This window comes from Ambystoma mexicanum, chromosome 1p, assembly GCF_040938575.1.
Source record: "Ambystoma mexicanum isolate Mex_15411 chromosome 1p, UKY_AmexF1_1, whole genome shotgun sequence".
Classification (NCBI taxonomy): Eukaryota; Metazoa; Chordata; class Amphibia; order Caudata; family Ambystomatidae; genus Ambystoma; species Ambystoma mexicanum.
Genome location: NC_090921.1, coordinates 952,019,929 through 952,040,821, shown reverse-complemented (window position 1 = coordinate 952,040,821; position 20,893 = coordinate 952,019,929). Strand labels below are relative to the sequence as shown.

Genomic DNA, 20,893 nt, shown 5'->3' with positions numbered 1-20,893 from the left:
AAATATGCCTCGCAGAACAGTGTTTTTAACCCTTTTTTATCAAAAATCACATAGTAGAAGTTTGCAGTGAACTTACATTTTGCAAAAGTTTTACACGTGTGAATTATCTTTAAAGCATTTCCCACTTTGCCTTTGAGATTCCAATTGTTTTATTTTGATTGAATCATTGCTTTTGCTTGCTTGCATCTGTTCAAAGCGGCTCCCGTAGAAATGTATCATAATTTAAGCATTTTTGACCACATTTAGTGTTTTTGCTCAGCCAGTTTCAAAGCCATCCTGACAGTGGAAAAGTCAAATCTGTTTTTCTCTTGTGTTTAAGGGGGGAAGGTGGGAGTGATATTCTGTTTGGTCTGTATTATTCCTGAGTACCTGCTCTCTCCTCACATCTATTTAAAATGCCTATTGGTGGGTGGAGGGGTGTTGCAGGGGGAACTTCTAACCACAGTGCTATCTGTTCCAAACCAACCCAAAAGTATTATTTTCTTTGCTGCATTCTTTTTGTGTTCATTACCTGACTCCCAGTGCATTAAAGATACCATTCATTGTTCTTGTCACCCCTTGATGATTGTTGTTACCTATTGTGATTTTAAATTCTAAATAAATAAATATCTACCGTTGCAAACTAGCCTGATTCCTGGTTCAGTGTGACCGTGGGGGGAGGGGTATTTTGAGATGGGTGTGATATGAGTGGTATATCATTCAGAATATTGAATTTATAGACAAAAATAAATAAGGGTTTCATTTGCCCGCTACATGCTGGGCGAGACTTGGGTGTGTGTCTGATTGAAATCCCTTACAACAGCTCCCGTTATACCTCTGTTTTGCCACCGAGTTCATGTGGCTGTACCACATGTTATTGAATTCTGGATGGTGCACATCAGACATTGTATGAAGAACTACTCCTTTTGTAATGTTTATACTCATTTTCTTCATCAAATTCCCTTTTAACTCAAATTTGAGTTGCCATAATACTGTATCCTGTATCCTATGTGTGCATTTTTTTTAAAGTTCACTACAGTGGTTTTGAAATCATCAGTATGTGTTGGAACATCAGAACATACTCGATTTCCACATCCCCCTGCACTACACCACCAGCCGCTTTATATGTCCTAACCTTATAAACTCACTTGACAAAAATATACCAATTAGAAATCCACATCCAAGATACAAAAGAACTATAACATAACAAGACCTAAAGAACTGCTGGAGTGTGCTGAAAACCGAACAATTAAATCATGTACTATCACTGAACATTTTGTATTAAACAGAACACAATTACTAAAAAAGGAGAACAAGGTGATAATACTATATATATATATATATATATATATATATATATATATATATATATATTGGATCGACAGTTCAGTAATGTAAGTGTAGAAACCCAACTAGAACAATAAAAAAGTGTTCATAGATCTTGTTTTGGTCCTTGTATCCGTATTTACAAAAAACACTCAGGCAATATGCTCATAGAAGGAGGTGATGTATGGGGATCCTTCCGGACATCAGTAAAATGTACCCAATACTGCACTTCCTTCATCTTGACCGCAATTGGAGTGGCTTACACTACCGTATAAGGTCCATTATAGCGCGGCTCACTCCACTTATGGACAAAGTTCCTAACAAACACCTTGTCCCCCGGGAAGCAGCTGAAGTGGCGGCAACCTCACAGAATATGGTGCAGCACTATTGTCTGCTTCCGCTCGTTGTGGTGCAATCTTTCGAGAAAGACATTTTGTTAACTCTGTCAGATAGGATTTAAACTCATCTCCTAGAAATGAAGCATCCATGTGAGCATCAGATAATAGCGTGTGCATGCGTCTCCCAGTCACTATCTGATGATGGGAGAAGTTATGGTCCTTAGAGGGCTGAGTCCTCAAACTGAAAAGGGCTCAACATAAGCAATGGACCCAGTTATTCTTAAGTGTCATGCACAGTTTAGACAATTTAGCGTTTAAGAGGCTGTTCATCCTTTCAACAACACTGTTGGGCTGGGAATGATAAATGGGGCTCATTTTATGCTCAATCCCTAAAAGAGCTGCACTTTCTTTTAACAGCTCATAAAGAAGTGGGTTTGATTGTCACTTTTAAGAGTTTCGTACACTCCCCATTGGGGAAACACTTCTCTTACTAAAAAGCTGGCTGCCGACTTGGCATCATGATGTGCGCATGGACCAGCCTCAATCCAACGGGAGAAAGGACATACCACAACTATGAGATACCAAAAGGTGCTGCACCACTCTTCCATATCTGCAAAATCAATATGAAGATCTCAAAATGGGCCAGTTGGACGTGGCAGTGTGCCCCTCAATAGTTTCAGAGTGTACCCAGTATTGTAGGTCTGGCAAACCACACAGTTAGATGTAAACATATTGAGAGGTTCCTGGGCACATACCAATCCTCCTGTATATCAGCAGCAATATGCTGCTTAGACACATGTGAGGGGTAGTGCAACTGATCAAATGCTACTAAAACCAATTTTTGAGGCATAACCACTTTCCATGTACTGACCTGTCTCCATACTAGGTCTGTGGGAGACTGGGCACACCTCCTCCTCTGTCACAATAACGTTTCACTCTGGGGTGCTTGGGCCTGCAATTCAATAACTTCAGTGATGGGTAACGTAGTATGCCAAACCTGTATTTGCAGTTACATATGCCGAGTCCAAATAAATCATACTGCACTGCCTCTAGCGCTCAAATGAGAGCAATCAGTTCTGCCGCCTGAGCAGAATAATGCCCTGGTAGCCTTTGTTGGACAAAGACTTTGTACTCACCACCAACCAATTGGACCCCTTCTGCCCCAGTAAGTCGCTGGACAGGCTCCTGATCAATACGTCAGCAAAGAACAGATTTCCGTCATCTAGGACATAGTCTTGTGCTTTAGGGATGTCATCATCTGGTCCTTCATACGAGACACAGTCATGAATATTATCCTCTTCAGTAATGGGTTCTGTTGAAAAGGTGGCAGGGTTCACAGTTTAAAGCAAACAATGTGAATAGATGGGCTGGACAGGATAGCTTCATATGACGAGGACCTCATGTGGTTAATGTAGATTTGGGCCTCTCAAGTATGGCAAATACTGCATGTTCTACGTATAGAGTCATTGAGCACCCCATGAAAATTGTGACTGACTTCTCAATAGCGAAAGCAGCTGCAGGTAACGCTTGGCCTTGCATGACAGAATCTAACATAACACTACAGTACGCCAAAGTTGTATGGCCCATAGGGCTATGTTGTGTCAATACTGCCATCATCATTTGGTCGTCTGTGTGTGAGAAAAGGTAAAACTCTTTAGTATAGTCAGGGGTTGCTAAAACAGGGGCAGTAAATATAATATTTTTCAATTCCTCAAAAACGGGCATTTCGTCAGTCCACACAATGGTAATTTTCATTCATTTGGCTTCTTTGAGGGTTTGCAGCCGTGGGCGAGTGTGTGATGAATAGTATGCCCTGCAATAGTTACACAACCCTGGGAATGTTTGCATATCCTTAACAGTGACTGGCTGGAGTCACTCTTTTACCATTAACTGAAATAATTTTCCCTAGATACAACACTTCCTGCTGGCAATACTGCAACTCTGCTCTATCCACCTTGTATCCTTTGTCAGCCAAAAACTGCAATAATACGATGGAATCTTCCCTACACTGTTGCTCAGTATCGCTACACAGCAACAAGTCATCCAGATATTGAATGATGGTACTGGAAAGTTGAATGTTACCCAAATCTTCATGCAGAACCCTGTTAAAAATACTGGCGGGCTCAGAGTACCCTTGTGGGAGCCTAGTATGTTGGAACCGCCTCCTGGCAAACATAAACACGGTGAGCTATTGAGAATCAGGATGTAATGGGACTGAGAAGAAAACATTCTTCAGGTCCACAACAGTGAAGTGTGTGGCTACCGTGGGCATGTTGCACAATATCATGGCAGGATTAGGAACCACAGGAAATTCTGCGTGTGCCACATTGTTAAGGGGGCATACATCCTGAATCATTCTCCAATTTGCCCCGTTGATTTTTTCACAGGGTAAATAGCTGTGTTGAACTGAAAATTGGATGGAACTATGATGCCCTGGTGGAAAAGGGCCATAATGGTGTCATACATTCTCTCCTCAGCTTCCTTGGACAAGGGGTACTGTTTCACTCTGGGTAAAGCTGTGCCTGGCTTCAATGTAATACAAATGGGTTCAACACCTCGTAGGAGGGTTACTCATCCACAATTTGTCAGGTACCTGAGATAAATCTTGGGCAAATGAAGGGGCACATTCTACCAATAACATTGCACATGCAATCGGCACACCCACTCCCTCCTTCCCTGCAGCTCTCTGGCCGGCCTCCCTTGGCCCTCTTCCTGCTCCTACCTGCACGGCAAAAAACCTCGGGGTCATCTTCGACTCCACACTCTCCTTCTCTCCTCACATCTCTGACGTCTCTAAGAAGTCACACTACCAGCTACACCTCCTCAGAGGTATCCTTCCTTTCCTCTCCTTCCCCCAGAAGCTCACTGTCTCCAGAGCACTGGTTCTCTCTAGGCTGGACTACTGCAACAGCCTCTATCTAAATCTTCCTGCCTCTACTCTCCGCCCTTTGCAACTCATCCAGAACAGGACTGCGAGACTTGTCCTTGGCCTCTAGCCCAGGGACCGTATCTCTCCAGGACTGAAATCACTACACTGGCTCCCAGTGGCTGCGAGGATTAAGTTCAAAACCCTCTGCATTGTCCACAAGGCCTTCTGGGGCCTTGGGCCAAAATACCTCCAGCTCTCTCTCCCTAAACACCTTCCTTCTCGAGCTCTTCGCTCATCCACCTCCAACTACCTCAGGGTCAGCCGCTTCTCCAAGCAACGAGCTGGGGGTAGATCTCTCACCGCAGCAGGTGCCTCCCTCTGGAACAGCCTTCCTGCCTCCCTGAAACTTGAGTGGAACCATCTCCGTTTCCGGAAGCACCTCAAAACCTTCCTCTTTGCCTCCGCTTTCTCTCCCTCTCTCCCCTGCTAAAATCACTGAACCTGCACTGAATCTGCAACTGGGCCACTCACCGATCTCGGTCCTTGGCCCAGCCACTCTTCCCTGCACTGCCCACCTGCACTACGGGACTGTCTCTGTATCCTACAGCCCCTTCTCCCGGCACTTACCTTGCACTTGCCACCAGCTGGCCCTATTATGTATCTTTTATTCTTTAACCATGTACTGCACTTACCTAGCACTTTCCACCAGCTGGCCCTATTATTTATCTTGTATTCTACTAACCATTTACTGCACTTTCCCCTCTCCCCTTCCCCTTGCACTTTTCCCAGTCCTCCTACCCTTGCACTTGCGCGATCTGAATGACACCTGGCCTAGTAGGATTGTTGTCTGTCTCCCCTTGTTCCCCCCCTTGCCTCGTCGCGCTTTGAAACACTTGTGTATAGGCGCGTTACAAATGCCATATCATATCATATCATATCATGTGCTGACACTGTATAATTATTAAACATGGGACACACACTTTCAGTATTATCTCCCCATCATTGTCTTTGTTCTCCAAAAGCTCCTCATCAGTTATGTCTCTCAGGGCTGGGTTGGATCAATACACAAAATTGTACGCCACTCTCCTCTATCCAGGTCTGTGGCAATCAACACAGTCCTTTCCTTTGACACCAACACTCCTTTTATGTCAAGCATGATGATAGTCCCTGCAATGAGTTCTTGGGGCTGAGCGGGTCTGAACAAAAATTCAGAGGGCACCCATCAATATGGATTGGCCACCTGTGGTACAAACTAAGAAGTACTGTGATCCCATAGGAAAACACATCTTGGGCCACTGGTATTGCGCTCTTCCCACTGCTTCACTACTGAGAGCATGTATGATCAACATGACCCTCACGTAACAGATACTGTGGGTGGAACACACCACACCCCTCTCAGTAAAAGAGATGGTCATGTTGAGCTTACTTAAAATGTCTCTGCCCAACAGATTGATGGGGTTCGCGATGGAAACCAACAATGGGGCCAGAATCACTTTGTCACCTATTTAAATGGATAATTATTTTGTAATAGAAACCAATTTTACTGCCCCAGAGAAGCCCTGAATGTCAATTACCTCACCACCTGACAATGGGAATCCTCCCTCATTGATGCATGATTTTGTTGCACCTATACTATATCCAACATGAATATGAATGGTTTATTGCCTATTTCCATGCCCACCAAGAGTTCCTCTTCTGGGTTGGCAGTGAGTGGGCACGCTAAAGCTCTCTGTTGGCTGTCCTAATCTAGGTATGTGTTTGTTACCAGAAAAACAAATGGGTTTCCTCCAACAACTGTGATCCCTTGGTAATGCGTCACTGTGCCATTGGGTAATGCATTACTATTCTGCACTTGGGGGCCCTGCTGCTGCCCCGGGTATACTGCATATGTTGGTGCGCCACCACAGCCTGCTGCTGGCATCTGCAGAAATGACAGCAGGGAGCAGACAGTGTTATGCTGGAAATGCATCGGAGGGACAGGGCCTTCGTATCCTTGTCCTTTAATGCTTTTTATCTTTTATCTTGTTCTGTCATGTTTTCCGCACAGGAGTTCATGTGGGACTCCTGGCGGTGCAGCTCTCTCTCTTTTGGTTTGGTGAACGGACCTGTGGGATACCCTAATGGCACCCATGGGTGGGGGTACAACCCTGTGCCCCTAGTGTATGTTTTTGGGCACCTGTGGGTGGCCCGCAGAGCAGGGTATGGGCTGGTGGCAGCTCCATGCTGAACTTGACAGGTGCGCGGCGTATGCTCCATTTTGGGATACCCCGGCCCTGCCATTGGGATCAGTTGATTCCTGATGGAAAACAAGATGGCCCCTGTGGCCTCTTGCTTTCTATTACCCATTACCTTGTTTTCCTAAAGTCCTGGGAAGCCCTGACTCCATCCCTTCCCCCTGACTGGCTGTTGGGTGGAAATGCCATATATGGTGTTGTTGTGAAGGCCCGGCCAGAATAGCTGGAGCCTTCCCGGTGATGTATGTTGTGGGTACATCCTGTGGGTGGGACCTGGGTGAATAGAGTGTGTGACGAATATGCATTCTGTGTTGTGGGTGTCTAGTATCTGTTGGTTGACACAATTACTGAGACAACCCTGCCCGAAACCGGTATAAATGCAGCTTGGAGTGTTGAATGGCTCGGTACTTGTCCCAATACACATAACTTGTTGTGAGTGTCTGGAGAGAAGTGAATGGCCTGAATACCTCGTGTGCCTGATTGGCTGCCTGCCTGCATTAATGCCCTTAGTCGTGATTGGATGCTTGAGTGTGACCCAGCAGAATAAATGGGAGATCAACAGTATATCTGGGGACCTCTCACTGCTAGGAATCGTGTTCAGAAGCTGAAGTCCACTGCGACGAGTAACTGGAGTAATTGACGCTTGACCTTGAAGCCGCGCTGGACGAGGAGTGCTGTTGCTCTCCTTCGCAATCTGAAGGCTGCTGTGTTTCCAAGGACTGACCCAGAGAGGACCTGGTAAGGCGCCCTCTTCCCGAGCTACGAGGGACCATCGTGCACAGCTGATCTTTGCCAAAGCTCCCTGGTAGACAGACCTTCGACAGGCTGCCGACCCGAGACGGGGACTGCCGCGGAATCTCAAAGAGAAGCACTCGGACTGCTGTCCGCCACTGTTGATGACCGCCGTCGCCGACCAGAGCCGCCGTGCTCCCGTTTGCCTAAGAACTTCCATTAATCATCGGACGCTCTCGTCTGCATCGTCACCCGCTTGTCTCCCGCTGGAGAAGGCCCGACCGTCGACGCGCTGAGGAGCATCCACCGGTGGGTTTCCCGCCACCTAAGGACCACAGAGACGCCGACGACTCGACGCCCTTGCTGGGCCACAGTTCTTCATCATCTCTTTGCGGTCCAGAAATATCGTCACCGAGGTGCCCCGCATGCCACTTCCTTGCAGGACGCCAACGCTCTGTCGTCGGCGAGCACCGCTAGGAACGAAGCTGCCACTTCACTGCCGTAGTTCAACCTGTTCACCGTCGGACGTTCAACGACCTGTGACTCCTGCCTTAAAGGGAGGGCACTCAAGAAGGGCCGTCGATTGCCCGACACCAAACGCCAAGTTCTCTGACGCCTCTCGACGATCCGTGGCTCCTGCTTTAAAGGGAGGCACTCAAGAAGGATCGGTTGACGCATCGTCGAAGAACTCTACTCCACCAGGTACATTGGGGGGGTAAAACCTTAATAGGAGGAAGTAAGACTATCAAACATTACATGGTCTGGGCTTGTGCTGTATATCTTTTTATTTACAGGTTGCCCAGGTGGGGGGATCCCCACACAGAACTGTGCCTAGTGGTAGGGGTCAGTATTCTACCTATTGTTTCAACCATCTTGCGTTCCTTCCTATCTCTATTGCTGGTTTACTCGTTATTGATCTGTGTGACATTTTAACCGTACAGTTGATGCACTTTAATGAATTCGATAACATTGGTGGTACCACTTTAGAATTGTATATATTTATCATTATTGACTAACGAGTACAAAGTGCGTTATTGTGATCGTGTACATACCTTTGACTATTAATTATATAAAGACTGTGTTTTCAGTAATACAGTGTGTGGACATTCCTTTGTGGGGTTTCGGGGACTAAACTATGCTTAAGAACCAGCCTGCATCACCTCCTGAGAAGCTAGGCCTTGATTGCTCGACCACGTACCAATAATAGAGAATCTTGGCTGGGGTCTTCTGTGCCTCTCCTCTACCATATAGAGAGCAGAAGTACAGACACTCCCTACCAGTCTTGACAGACAGAGCTGTAGGCAATGACGCACTATATGTGACTGCTGGGAGTGCTTGGATATAGGGATGGGGTACGGGCTGGGCCTCCCTGTGGATATGGGTAGGGCTGCTGCTGTGGGTACACAACTACTTGTCTGCTCTGACACTCCCTAGAAAAATGGCTCATTCATCCACATGTCTAACACTGTGGTCCCATTCCACCAAAGCCACCTCATCATCCCAGTGCCCCTGAAAACCACCTCTTCCTCACTGATACCAACTTGGAAACTCTGCTTGGTGCTGAGGTTGATATCCACCATTCAAATCATATTCACCTCCCCAACCAGGCACCACTCGTACATCTGCCTAAACGGCTCTGGTCTCCCTACAGGTGCTTGTTGCCCATCTCTTAGATCTAATCCCAACCTGGCTAGTTCCTCTTCCGCTTCTCTCAATGCTTCTTCCAACTCCTTCTGTGGCTTCCTTTCAATGTTTTCCTGCGCTCTAGCTCTCGCAGCCATGGTCGCTCTAGGGTTGGGGAGGTTATGATACTGGGCCGGTGTAGGAGGTGGGGGTGCAGTATCGTGCAAAGGGACATAAGTGGGATTTGTGTATCCTGACACAGCGCGGGTGGTATAACACCCTAGAGGGGAAGGATACTGGTCTGTTCCTGCTGGGAATACTGGGGCAGGGCGTACTAGAGCATTCGAGGCGGTGGGCATGGTAGCGGTCGGGACACAAATGCTGGGCAGTTAATTAACCATTTCAGGGGAGTCAACAGGGACATCTTCCAAATATTCCACCATTTTCCACAATTCCAATACTTACTTCCTGTTTTTCAACTTTTTCCCTCTGTACCTGGCTGCCAGTGAAGCATACATGTGACTCAAAGTATCCTTATTATTTGTCCCCTGTTCTGGTCATGGTTTATATATGGTGGTCAGACATAATATCGAGAAAATAAATGTCGAATTACAATAAATTCGAAAACTTAATGTCAAAAAAAAATTGATTTCTTTCTATTTTTTCGGGGTTCCGCATGTAAAAAAACGGTAAAAAAAATACGGGTGTTGGAGGGGAGAACCTCCCCATTTGGAATAAAAAACGTATTAAAAAAGAAATTTGATTTTTTTTTCCCACATTATTTTTTAGATTTTTTGACTATACATTTTTGCATTCGATTTTATGACTATAAACCTTTAAATATCCCCCTTTCGTCTCTGTTAGCCATTCTTTATTGTATTTAAGGATTTTCTCCCGATACAAAGGAAGCGATTTACACATGTACTCTAACAGGGTTAACTGCTCCTTTATAGCCGTCCCTCTTTCACCGTTATACGAGACTTCTACCAAAGCCAGCGGGGCAGTCCTCCCCCGTTGCCCACACACTCCTTCTTACAATTCCCCGATACTGATATCCCACCCTTGGCAGAAAAAGTCACGATCCACAGCGCTTGTAAGTATAAATTAGACAAAGAGGGTCAAGGCTGCAGGTATCTGGGTAGTGTGGATATATTGCCAGTATAATTCCACTGAGGTAAGTACAATTGCAACACAAACAAGTCCCAGTTTCACTGCGCCAAGTATAGCAAAATAAAAATCGGGAGTCCAAAAATTGTGGAGCCCCATAGCCCCCATAACGTGAAGGCATTTCCCCTTCACCTATTATGAACGAGCTGTGACTGGTTTGAATTCCCTTTTAAGTTGTCCTCCTGGCCTACCAACAATTGAAGGTTGGCTTGACTTCTGGTGATGGACTTGTCGTTCTCCGCTTATGCTCCTCTGGAATTCTGGCCTCCTGTCTCCTTGCTTCCTGCCAGACATCATGCAGACCGTGTCTACCAACCTTCTGCTTGCTGTCGCCCTATACCATCCATTCCCCCTCTTCCTCTTTCTCTTGCTTTAATTAGTGCTGCAAAGGTGGGAGAATAGCCCCCTTCCCTTAATCTCCACACCACCCCCCCACATGTTCCCTTCACGCCTCTAGTCCTGCACTCCTCCCACCACTGCCTTCTCCCCTCAACCACAGAGTGGGGTGTACAGCTAGAAGACCAAGGGGGGGTCTGTTGCGAAGGGTCTGTGGCTGGCAGCAAGCAGGAACAAGGTCTGGCAGACGGTCCATATCTGCCATCAAGTTCCATGCAAAATATGTTCCTTTCCCCTAAATACCACGGAGCCAATACTGGAAAATATGCGGCGATTGTGGGCGATGTGCAGTTTCTAGGGAAGCATTAACTGCAAATGCTGCAGGCAGCCTCAGGCACTGTGAGTGGTTAGTGATTGGCCCACCACCATTCATTATAAAGGGAATCATTAACCTGCAGCTCCCAATTACTTCAATCTCACAGTTTTCCAAAAGAGCACTAGGAGGTAAGACACACTAATCTTTGCTGATTTTTAAACCTTTTGCTTTAGCAAGTCTTTTAAATGATAAGCCAGACCCTGTATAGGCACCGAGATGGCTGCAATCGAATTAGAAATATCAACTTTGAAATGTCTTTTGCTCTTTAAAGTGTACTTGCGAGTTGAGCGGATAGCCCAGGTGTTTGCGGAATAGCTGCAAAGGGTCCATGCACGCCTTCGCTTCTCGGGTAAGGGCGCAGTAGTGACGCCATCTAACTCTGCTGGTCGCGCGGGCGAAATCATGCCGTAGAAGAGCTTTTGTTTTTCACGCTGTTTTATGTGTGTTCGAGGTGGTGGGAGACTGAAAGTAACTGTTTTTTCTGCTTAATGTATCCCTTAATGGTCCCCAGCTGACCTTGTAAATGAATTGATAATTCAGGGGCGCTGCCGCAATGATTGTTAGAATACATTGAGGGATCCGGGCTCTTGGATTTTTTTCCAAACTGCCCCAACATGGCGCCCAAACGGACACATTGTCCAAGGTCTCCACCCGGCGCCACGGGTACCATTATCCAGCAGATGACGCAGACACTGAAAACAATCATTTAATCGAATAAATACGCAGTTGTTGTGGATTTGTTGTAGCGCTTTGCTAGGTTCACCATTTTTCTTTCCACCGAACTAGTCTTCTTGGCACTCTTTAGTGGTATATTATTGGTATCTTACAATGTGTCATGGCATATGGTACGTTATAGTATGCTTGGTTATCTCAGGCTATCTTGTGATATGCTATGTCATATCATTAGTTATGCTATGTTATCTTATGTAATATATGTCATGTTAGCGTCTGATCCTTTATGTCATAGTGTGCTAATATCTATGCCGTGGTACAGCAGCTTTTTTAATGTTGTGTTCATGTATGTAATGCTATTGTATTGTGTTATTTGTATTTAAGTTGACGGGGCAATATTGAGATCACTCACGCCAGAACCTCGGCTGCGTCTCCTAGAGACAGCTTCCCAAACTGGAAGACTGTGGAAAAAACACGAATTTAGGCTCGTCGGTACCGCCGAAGTTCGATTGGGAGACTGCGTTTCAAAAAAGGGCCCACACTAACGAAACACCCCCAAAAGGTTGAATATTGAACGCGGGGGCTGCGTATCTAAATTTGCGCTAGTGTAAATTAGACGCGTGTAATTTACGAAGTCGGCTGACGCATTCTATGACCCCGGGCAGAGCAATTGTCTGTTTTTGGGCAGAAATAAACGCGCAGAAGTAAAATGATTTCGTGTATAGCACTCTCGGCCATATTTAACCTTGAGTGGCTTCTCAGAGCGTGTACGGGTGCACGGTGTTCAGGAGTGCCTGAAAAGGCGGGACGCAGGCCCTGGAATTTGCATTGTTAAGGTCACCTTCATGTTAATAGCGTGTAGGCGCGCAGAGGGCATTTTCATTTGCTTGCATCAGCCCGCCCAGGCTCGCGCGATTCCCAGGGGAAACCCCAGATCGCCCACGAGCCGTAGGTATATTAAGCAAAATAACAAAAGTCCCCTAAATGGAAAGGATTAGCATTCTTCTGCAATGCTTTTTTTTTCAGCGGGAACTAAATTATAGGTTTCTGGGCGACAATGCCGAGGTACCGCGTGCACTCGCTTCTAGGACTCTGCTGGGGAAGGCTAAGCACATAAGCCAAATGCGCTTGTATTGTAAGAAACGAGGCGGGAATATAAATGCCATTAGCGGCTTATACCAAATAATTGCAGTTCAACGCTAAGTAAAAAAGTGAGAAATCGCATCCACTGGAGTGTTCTGTTAATGGGAGGTTGACATAACTCTTGAAATTGGGTGTAAATACATGTTCTCAGGGTAGGGTGACCTGACCGGATTTAAAAAGTAAAAACCAGGATAGGACAACTAAATAAAAGTAGAACTCTTAAACATGACTATCAAGGCACTACACTTCAGTAGTGGTTGGTGGAGAAGAAGATTTAAGTGTTACTGGTGGAATAAACACATATTATAATTCATGTATCACAAACTATCGCTATCTTAATTCGTACAATGCAGCATTTCTTCTGTGCGAGATTGTGCATTCATTCCCGCCTGCCAGCCATGAAGACCTACTACCAAAAACCGGGACCACTGCATTCTCCAATGGAAACATAATCTTGAGAAAGGGGGAGGGAGCACCCAATTCCGGAAAAGTACAGGAGAAACTGGGACGTCTGATCACCATATCCCAGGGGGAAAAGCTCAGCTCCTGTCGTGTTCTGTGATTGGGCTGTTTCGTCTCATGACGTCTGCTATGGCGGGGCGGGGGGGGGGGGGGGATAGAGAAAGCCCAGTGGTTGCAGATCAGAGGGCAGTTGCATAGGCAGATGAAGTGATTAGACCCCCATCACTCGACGTGAAAGCCAGGATTAGCACTCAGTTTGGCTTCTTCATCAACTACTAGTCTGGACACTAGGTTTTCCTCCCATCCTGTTCAACACTGACACACCACAGTCTACCTCTTTAGCTTTTTGCATGTGCCTTTAACCTAGAATAAAGGTATATAAGCATGGGTGTGCCTATGATCTCATCTGAAGCAGATTAAGGTAGTGTTGGTAGGGTTAAGTAAGTCGTATGTATAACAATGATAATAATATCATTTTTTTGTATAGTGCTTCATGCTAGCTTAGTCCCGCTTCTGAGCACTGCAATACAAGCTATTGTCCAAATTTAGCATGGAACAAGCAATACCCACGATATGAAATGCCAATTTCAATCTAACGTGTTTATGGAGTTAAGTGTGGGTATAGTACATTATGATTAGGGACGGGGCTGCTACCCCTGACCTATGAAAGACCTTAAAAAAATATGAAAATCACTTCCAGATCATTATGGACTCTTGAGAAAGCGACAGCTGTTGCTGTTTGAAGCTCATTCAATACATCTAACAAATCCTTCAATTTGGAATGTTGGATTCATGGTCCAATAACCTTTCTAGAATCTGATGACTTCACTTTTTTAAAAAGTAATCAAATAAGAAACCATGAAGAGTTCAGAGGCATTAATGTTATAATGTTAAATCGATCAAGGAGTACAATTCTAATGGACATAATGAGTTTTATAGACGGTGCTGCATCGTGAAACAACCCCCCCCCCCCCAGGTGTCAATGAACCGCTGTTTCTTTTTCGCCTCAGTGTAACAATGCACAATGTCTTTGTGATAGATTTCTTTCTTGGCCACGTATCTGAGGGTGTAAAATGTGGCTTGGATCATGACCATACCTTTTTCATTGCAGCCAATGATGCAGGAACGGGACTATGTACCTGGGTCTTTGGCTGACAATTTATGCCCACCTATTGACTGTGTCTAGAGAAACGACCAAGAACATCTTGTAAAATAAGGTGCTTCACTTTATTTTTGAGATGGGGCAAAAAATCAGAAGGTTGTTGTTTTTAGTCAAGATTTGGCCAAGCATAGCCATCTACGAAGGAGAGGTTCAGGTTTTCTTGCAATGGGCTAAATTGAACTTCTTTTTGCTATTTGTGCTTGAGTTTGTGTTGTGGTAAACCACTTCCACACATCCTGGATGTGGCTGCCCTTCTGGACAAGGCATTCTCTGGGGGTTGAGTGGACATGGTTGCAGCAGGATTTCAGAGAGACAGTGCCAGTCAACTGCTACAGCCAGGGGAACAGACTGTGTAGGGTAGGGTTAGAACATCAGGAGTAGGGCTATAGGTCACACAATGGGGAAGCTATACACTTCATTCTTCATGGCTGGCCAAGAAGCAAGTTCTGTCTGTAGGAGCGGTATATTAACGTTAATATTAATGTTTAAGGATATTTATACCGCACACTATCACGACCGGAGTGGTCTCCTGGCGGATCTGAAACAAACAAAGGGGGGTAGGTTAGGCATGTTAGTAGGATAAAGTTTGGAGAAGAGCAAGGGAGCTGTAAAGTACGGTTGCAGCTTCCGTTCGGTTAACACTGTTCGCTGAGCATACTGGTGTGTTACTGGGTTCTAAGTCCGTCGTGTGCTGTTGCTTGCGGGTCTTTGTGGTGTGGTTGCAGTTTGGTAAAGTGCATGCGGGTTGCTGCAGTTTTAAGAGATCTGGTTGTGTTTGATTAGAGTGTGAGAGGTGTGCTAGGAGCAGTGAGGTTTTTAGTAGTTTTTGAGATTGGTTAGTATCCTTGTCGTTATGAGATATGCATATTCCTATTGCGTCTCCTTCTGATATAGAGAAGGTAGTTTCCTTTCGGTGATTACGTTTCAGCGTCATAAGGCTGTCTCATCTCTCTTTCATTATGGTAAGTTAGCTACTTTCGTGTTTCCATCTTTGTATTTGGCCAGCCCTTTTATCCCAGTTTGTCCTTACTGTGACCTAGTTTTGGACGGATTTATTTGCGGGCTACGCCTGTACCCTACGTTCTTACTGAGTGGGTAAGGTTGTTGGTAGGGTTGGGCATGTATGCTAATTTTGTTCTCATGGGGTTGTCGCTTGTGTTCTATTCCACCTAGAGTTGTCTCTCATCTTCTTGTAGGGGTTACCCTTAGTAGGCCTTGGGTGTTGTCTGTGCCATCATATAGTCAGTCAGTCTGTTCTTTGTGTTTCCTGTTTGATTGTTTTTGTTTCAATTTGGTTCTGAGGTGTCGAAGAGCCAGGTTTGTAGAAGTTTTCTGAATTTTAGGTGGTCTTTGGTGTTTCTTATTTCTTTCGGGAGGTTGTTCCAGGTTTTTGAGTCTAGGTGGGAGAAAGAGGAGCCCTCTAGTTTTTTTTTTGATATATGGTTTTGGTTCCAGGGGGATTTCATTGCTTGACCTGAGCAGTCCCATTGGCTTGTAGATTGTTATTTTCTTTTGTAGGAATTCTGCTCCCTGCCCGCTGATTGCCCTGTGTGTTATGCACATTGTTTTGAACGTGATGTGATGTTTGATTGGGAGCCAATGTAGAATGTTTAGTGCTGGAGTGATGTGGTCTCCTCTGTATAGTTTGAGGAGGAGTCTGGTGTGGGCGTGGCTCCCATTTCTGTAAGCCAGGGAATTTAGGTGTTGTTCTCTTGGTTTTTGGATATGATCGTGATTTCAGTCTTTCCTAGGTTGATTTTCAAGTTGTTGGCATTCATCCAATAAAAGATTTCTTTCAGACATTCTATTAGTGTGATTGGCTTGAGTGTCTTCGGTTTTGTAGATGATTTGAGTGTCGTCTGCGTAGTTGTAGCATGTTATGTTGTATTTTTTGAAGATCCTGATTACTGGAGTTTGGTAAAGGTTGAAGTATAGTGGTGATAGTGAGAATCCTTGTGGTACTCCACAGTCATTGACTCGTGGTGTAGATTTGAAGGGTTTTATCCATACTGTTTCTGTTCTGTCCGCTAGGAATGATTTAATCCAGAGTAGTGCCATGTCTATTATACCTATATCTTCCAATCTTTTGATGAGGGTGTCATGGCTTACTGTGTCGAAGGCTGCGGAAAGGTCGAGCAGAATCAGAGCCGAGGTTGAGTTGGAGTCTGTGTTTGTTTTTAGGTTGTCCCAGATGGATAGTAGTGCTGATTCTGTTCCTCTTGCGGGTCTGAAGCCGACTTGTGCTTGGTCTAGCAGGTGGTGTGTTTCTGCATATTCTTGGGTCAATTTGTATACGTATGTTTCAAGGAGTTTTGCCGGGTAGGGAATGTTTGAAATCGGTCTGTAGTTGGAGAGGTCTTCCACGTCACCACTTGTGTTTTTTAAAAGTGGCTTAAAATATGCTGATTTGAAGGATCATGGTACAGTCCCAGTTGTGAGTGGCAGATTTAAGAGGTTTCTGTAGTATTCTGATCGTGATCCTTGTGCAAGTATTGATTTTGTAGATGTCAGGGGTGTCGGTCTAGAAAAATGGAGACCTCTCATGATTGACAGCAAACCTATTTTGGTGGCCGAAGGCCAACCGTCTCATGTACATAACGATAGAAATACAGGTTTCCGAGTTTGACCAATGAGCGGCCATTTTGATGTAACAAGGATAGCCATTTTGTTTTCTAACAGTTGCTCATTGCTTTCTGTTCAAATTGCTTCGCAGCACATTTCTGCTTACACTGCTCAACTGTTAAACATTGTTGTCTGAACATGAAAGGACAAGGCCGCAAGGCCGCAAGGCTAATAAGGAGTTTGTTGAAACACAACGTAGGCAGCTCCGGAGAGGAATGCCCAGCTCCCTCCCGAATGTAGCCTTGAAGGAGAGCCGCAGGGCATTTAATCATTTCACAGCTGCCAGCCAGTCTCGTTATATGGTAGAGAATGTTAGAATAAAGCAGCTAAAGGCTTGAATTATGCTCTTCTTATGGCCCCCCTTTTCCGAGCCCTGTAGAGCGTGTCGGCTCCCAGGACACGAATAGCACCTCAAAGATAGCAAGGTCTGGAATGTGACTCTTCCCCCGTATGTAGCTCGCTTACAAGAACAGAAGCACTGTGTTCTGTTCAACAAAGAAAAGATGTCTTCACACTTGCAAGGTTGCATATTGTTGCTAGAATAGATATTTGAAGGTGTCATATTCGTCGAAATTGTCCATCATCAAACCGAGTTCAAAGAAAACCAATAAAGGGGGTGTTAAACATGTCACAGCTGACTGTATGATATGGATTTTGTATATATGTAACTGATGTACGTAATTCGCTCTCTTGCGTCCCTCGAGGTCTAGAGATACACGTCGCGGGGCGTGAGACCGAGTTGGCCAACTGAGACTATTTGCTTTGCAATAAACCCTAGCTTTGGGAATACAACCTTGTGTCTGGCGTATCTATCGTGTGTGGTGACTTGCCTTGTTTCCATAAGGGGAGGGACCCCTAGGGGCCCCTTTAAAGATGGCACCCGAATAGGGACCCTCCCCCACTTGTTCCATCGTGTACGTTGTAATAGAGTAAAGGCGGAGAACGACGGGGACGGGACGATCGAGCCGGGATCAAGAGGTGTTTGGGGCGCCCTGTAGAAGTGATGAGAGATTCCTTTGCAGATCTGCACACATCTGATCCCTGATCGATGTATCTGGCCAGAGGGTCCCGAAACGAGGCAGACGCCAAGAAAAGCATACACAACGTCATTGGTTGCATCAGTATACAGACGAATTGTGTCCTGGAGGACAATTTGATTTATCAGGTGAGTCATACCCCGATTCAAAATAACCCTGATATTGGTTGAGAGTTGACTTTGCAAAATCAAACACCCTGGGTAAGGTTGATTAACCAAGGGGAGGTTGAAACATGCCTGGGGTATTGTCCACCCTAGCAGGGTTTTTCCGCTGCGGTAGACAATCTTTGGAAGATGGTCAAATTGCACCACCCGGGGGAACGCTGGCGTATGAGATGTATGTGAAGTATGGTGTGGGAGCGATAATATTCTGTGAGACTTAGCATAGGCAAACCAGAAAACAACAAGACCATCACTGGCCGATAAATGGTAGTTTTGAGATAGCGAGAATAGATAACCTGGAAAGGGTGTTGATAAGAAAGAAAGCGTGTCCCGCAGCATTTGATATCGTTAAGGACTGGAGAAGGGAAGCAATGCTCCTATTTAGAAGTAGAGCAAAGCATGCGCGCAGGCATAAATCGAAAGATGAGGTAGCGGAAGAAAAGGAGGAGGAGGAGTGGACTGAGAGTCTAAGGAGGTCAGGTAGACGTGACCAGTTGAATATAGAAAAAATATACCCACAACAGGAATTGCACATAGCAGATGAAGTGATGGAAAACATATTGATCCATACAAAACAAGGCCCAAGATCAGAAGCGAGGCCAAACATGCCAGTAACTATTGTTCAAGCCCCTCCCATAGCTCAAACTCTCCCTCCCGTAGCTCAAGCCCTTCCACAGCCACATACAGCGCACGTAGCACTTCCTATTAGCCAGCCAGGCCCACAGCAGACACTCCCCATTCCTATTGTCCCATCCGCACCTCCCGCCTTAGATACAGACTCGGTACCGTCCGTCCCTCCAGGGGTTGAAGTTGAAACCACGGGGGTGAGAGGCGGGACTGAACAAAGTGGATGCACAAGGGTAACTTGCAGTGCGATCAGCAAAGAAAGGAAGGTGGAATTGCAGCAACATGCAGAAATGTATATAGACGGGAATGATGGGACGGCAGCATTGGCTTCGATGTATGACTTCCGAAGAAGCAACAAAAGACAGGTAGTGTTGGAATGCATGGGTGAATATTTGGTGGAGAGATGGAAACAGTTAATTGGGAAATTACCACTGCAGCGATTGTTAGATTTGAATGCATTAGCACGCTGTAGAGAAAGAGATGAAGAAGTAAGGGAACATGTATATGGACTTTTTGAGCTTAAAAATTAATTGGATAATGATTATGCTGAAATATTTACTGCACCTGGGAACAGGGGTAAGGATATCAGGAGAGATAGGAAGGAAGCGGTAGAGCCATATATGCAGCGACGACATTCACTGTCATCAGTACAGAGGGGCGACAAATTGAAAGTATGTATACGAGAGGCGTTAAGATGGATGTCGGATCCCAGTATCCCCACAATGGAGATACATAAGATATTTGATGAATATTCCATGCCCATGAAAAGAAAAGCACTGCAGTCGATGGCTGAACATTTAATAGATAAAGATATAAAAAACGAAACGGCCAGCCCACTTGAAATAATGGCAGTATATAAGAGAGCACTAGAGCGAGGGACAGTAAGTGGGGCATTCCCTATGAGGGAGGTCCCACCTACCTTTGTGTCAAAAACAGAGGGTCCCGCAGTGGGCAATGTAGCGGCGCAGGTAACGCCAGCCCATTACACTGCCCAATATGCGCATGTCCCCTTTTCCAGACAGGAGGTGAACAACATAAAGCAGACGATTCCCAATATACGAAAGAATCCTGCAGGATTTTACAAGGAAGTAGAGTCCTGCCTGCAATCATCTGTGCTTACCATGGGTGACATAGACCTAATATTCCCAGTGATCCTGCCAACAGACATATGGAAGCAAATAAGAAAGGTGGATGACGTAACGGCCTATGGCGCCACATGGGCGGACTTGGTAATAGAAGACAGGAATAAAGAGGTTGGAGGGACAGCGGGAGCGAACATGGTAGCATTACCAGTATGCATAATACAGAAATTAAAAGAAATTGTCCCAGAGAAAATAATTCAATGGGACAAGTTGACTGCATGTGTGCAAGGCAAGGATGAGTTAGCAACAGATTATTTCAATAGGTTTGAGGAAGTATTTGCAGACTTCAGTGGGCAGGATGTGAGCTCGGAAGCGGGGAAGAGGCTTTTTGTTGATAAATATGTGAGGGGGTTGAAACTTCCAATTCAGAACCTAATAATGACATCAGAAAGTGCATGGCAAGCAAAAACGCTGAGTGAAGTATTGCACATGGCCCAATATTACGAGACGAGAGTGAATGAGGGAAAAGACCAGGAGGAGAAAGATAGAGTAAATTTGAAAACAAGGGTGTTACTGCAGCAGGTAGCAGGACATAATAGAGGAAGAGGGAACGCACAAGGGAGGAGTAATTTGAATATTCATGGGGGGCCATTGGGACCAAATCAGTGTGCATACTGTAAGGAGGAAGGACACTGGCGAGGCGCAACGTCTGGCCAGAGAAGACAGCACAGAGGGCACCAAGGAGCGAATGGACCAAATAGGAATAGTATGCAGCAGCACCACAATAATGAAGGTAATCAAAACCAAGCCCAAAACCAAAGTGCTCCTAACCAGAGTCAGGATCAGCAAAACCAACAGTATGGGAATCAGAGTGGGGGAAATAGAGGAAAGAATGGGAACATTTTTAATACGCAGTCAAATACGTATTACAGTAATAGTAGTGAC

At 45.4% G+C, this 20,893-nt stretch overlaps 1 protein-coding gene across 2 annotated transcripts in view; it reads left to right on the top strand.

The window, feature by feature from the left end:
• Positions 1-11,045: 11,045 nt before the first annotated feature.
• CDH16 (cadherin 16) overlaps positions 11,046-20,893 on the top strand; it is a 1,158,846-nt gene continuing 1,148,998 nt past the window's right edge. The window contains exon 1 of one of the 2 annotated variants that reach the window (XM_069653297.1): positions 11,046-11,108. The gene's annotated coding sequence lies outside the window, so the exon portion shown is untranslated. Of the gene's footprint in view, positions 11,109-11,307; positions 11,330-20,893 lie in introns of those variants that run through there. The other variant, XM_069653307.1, reaches the window with a different exon arrangement.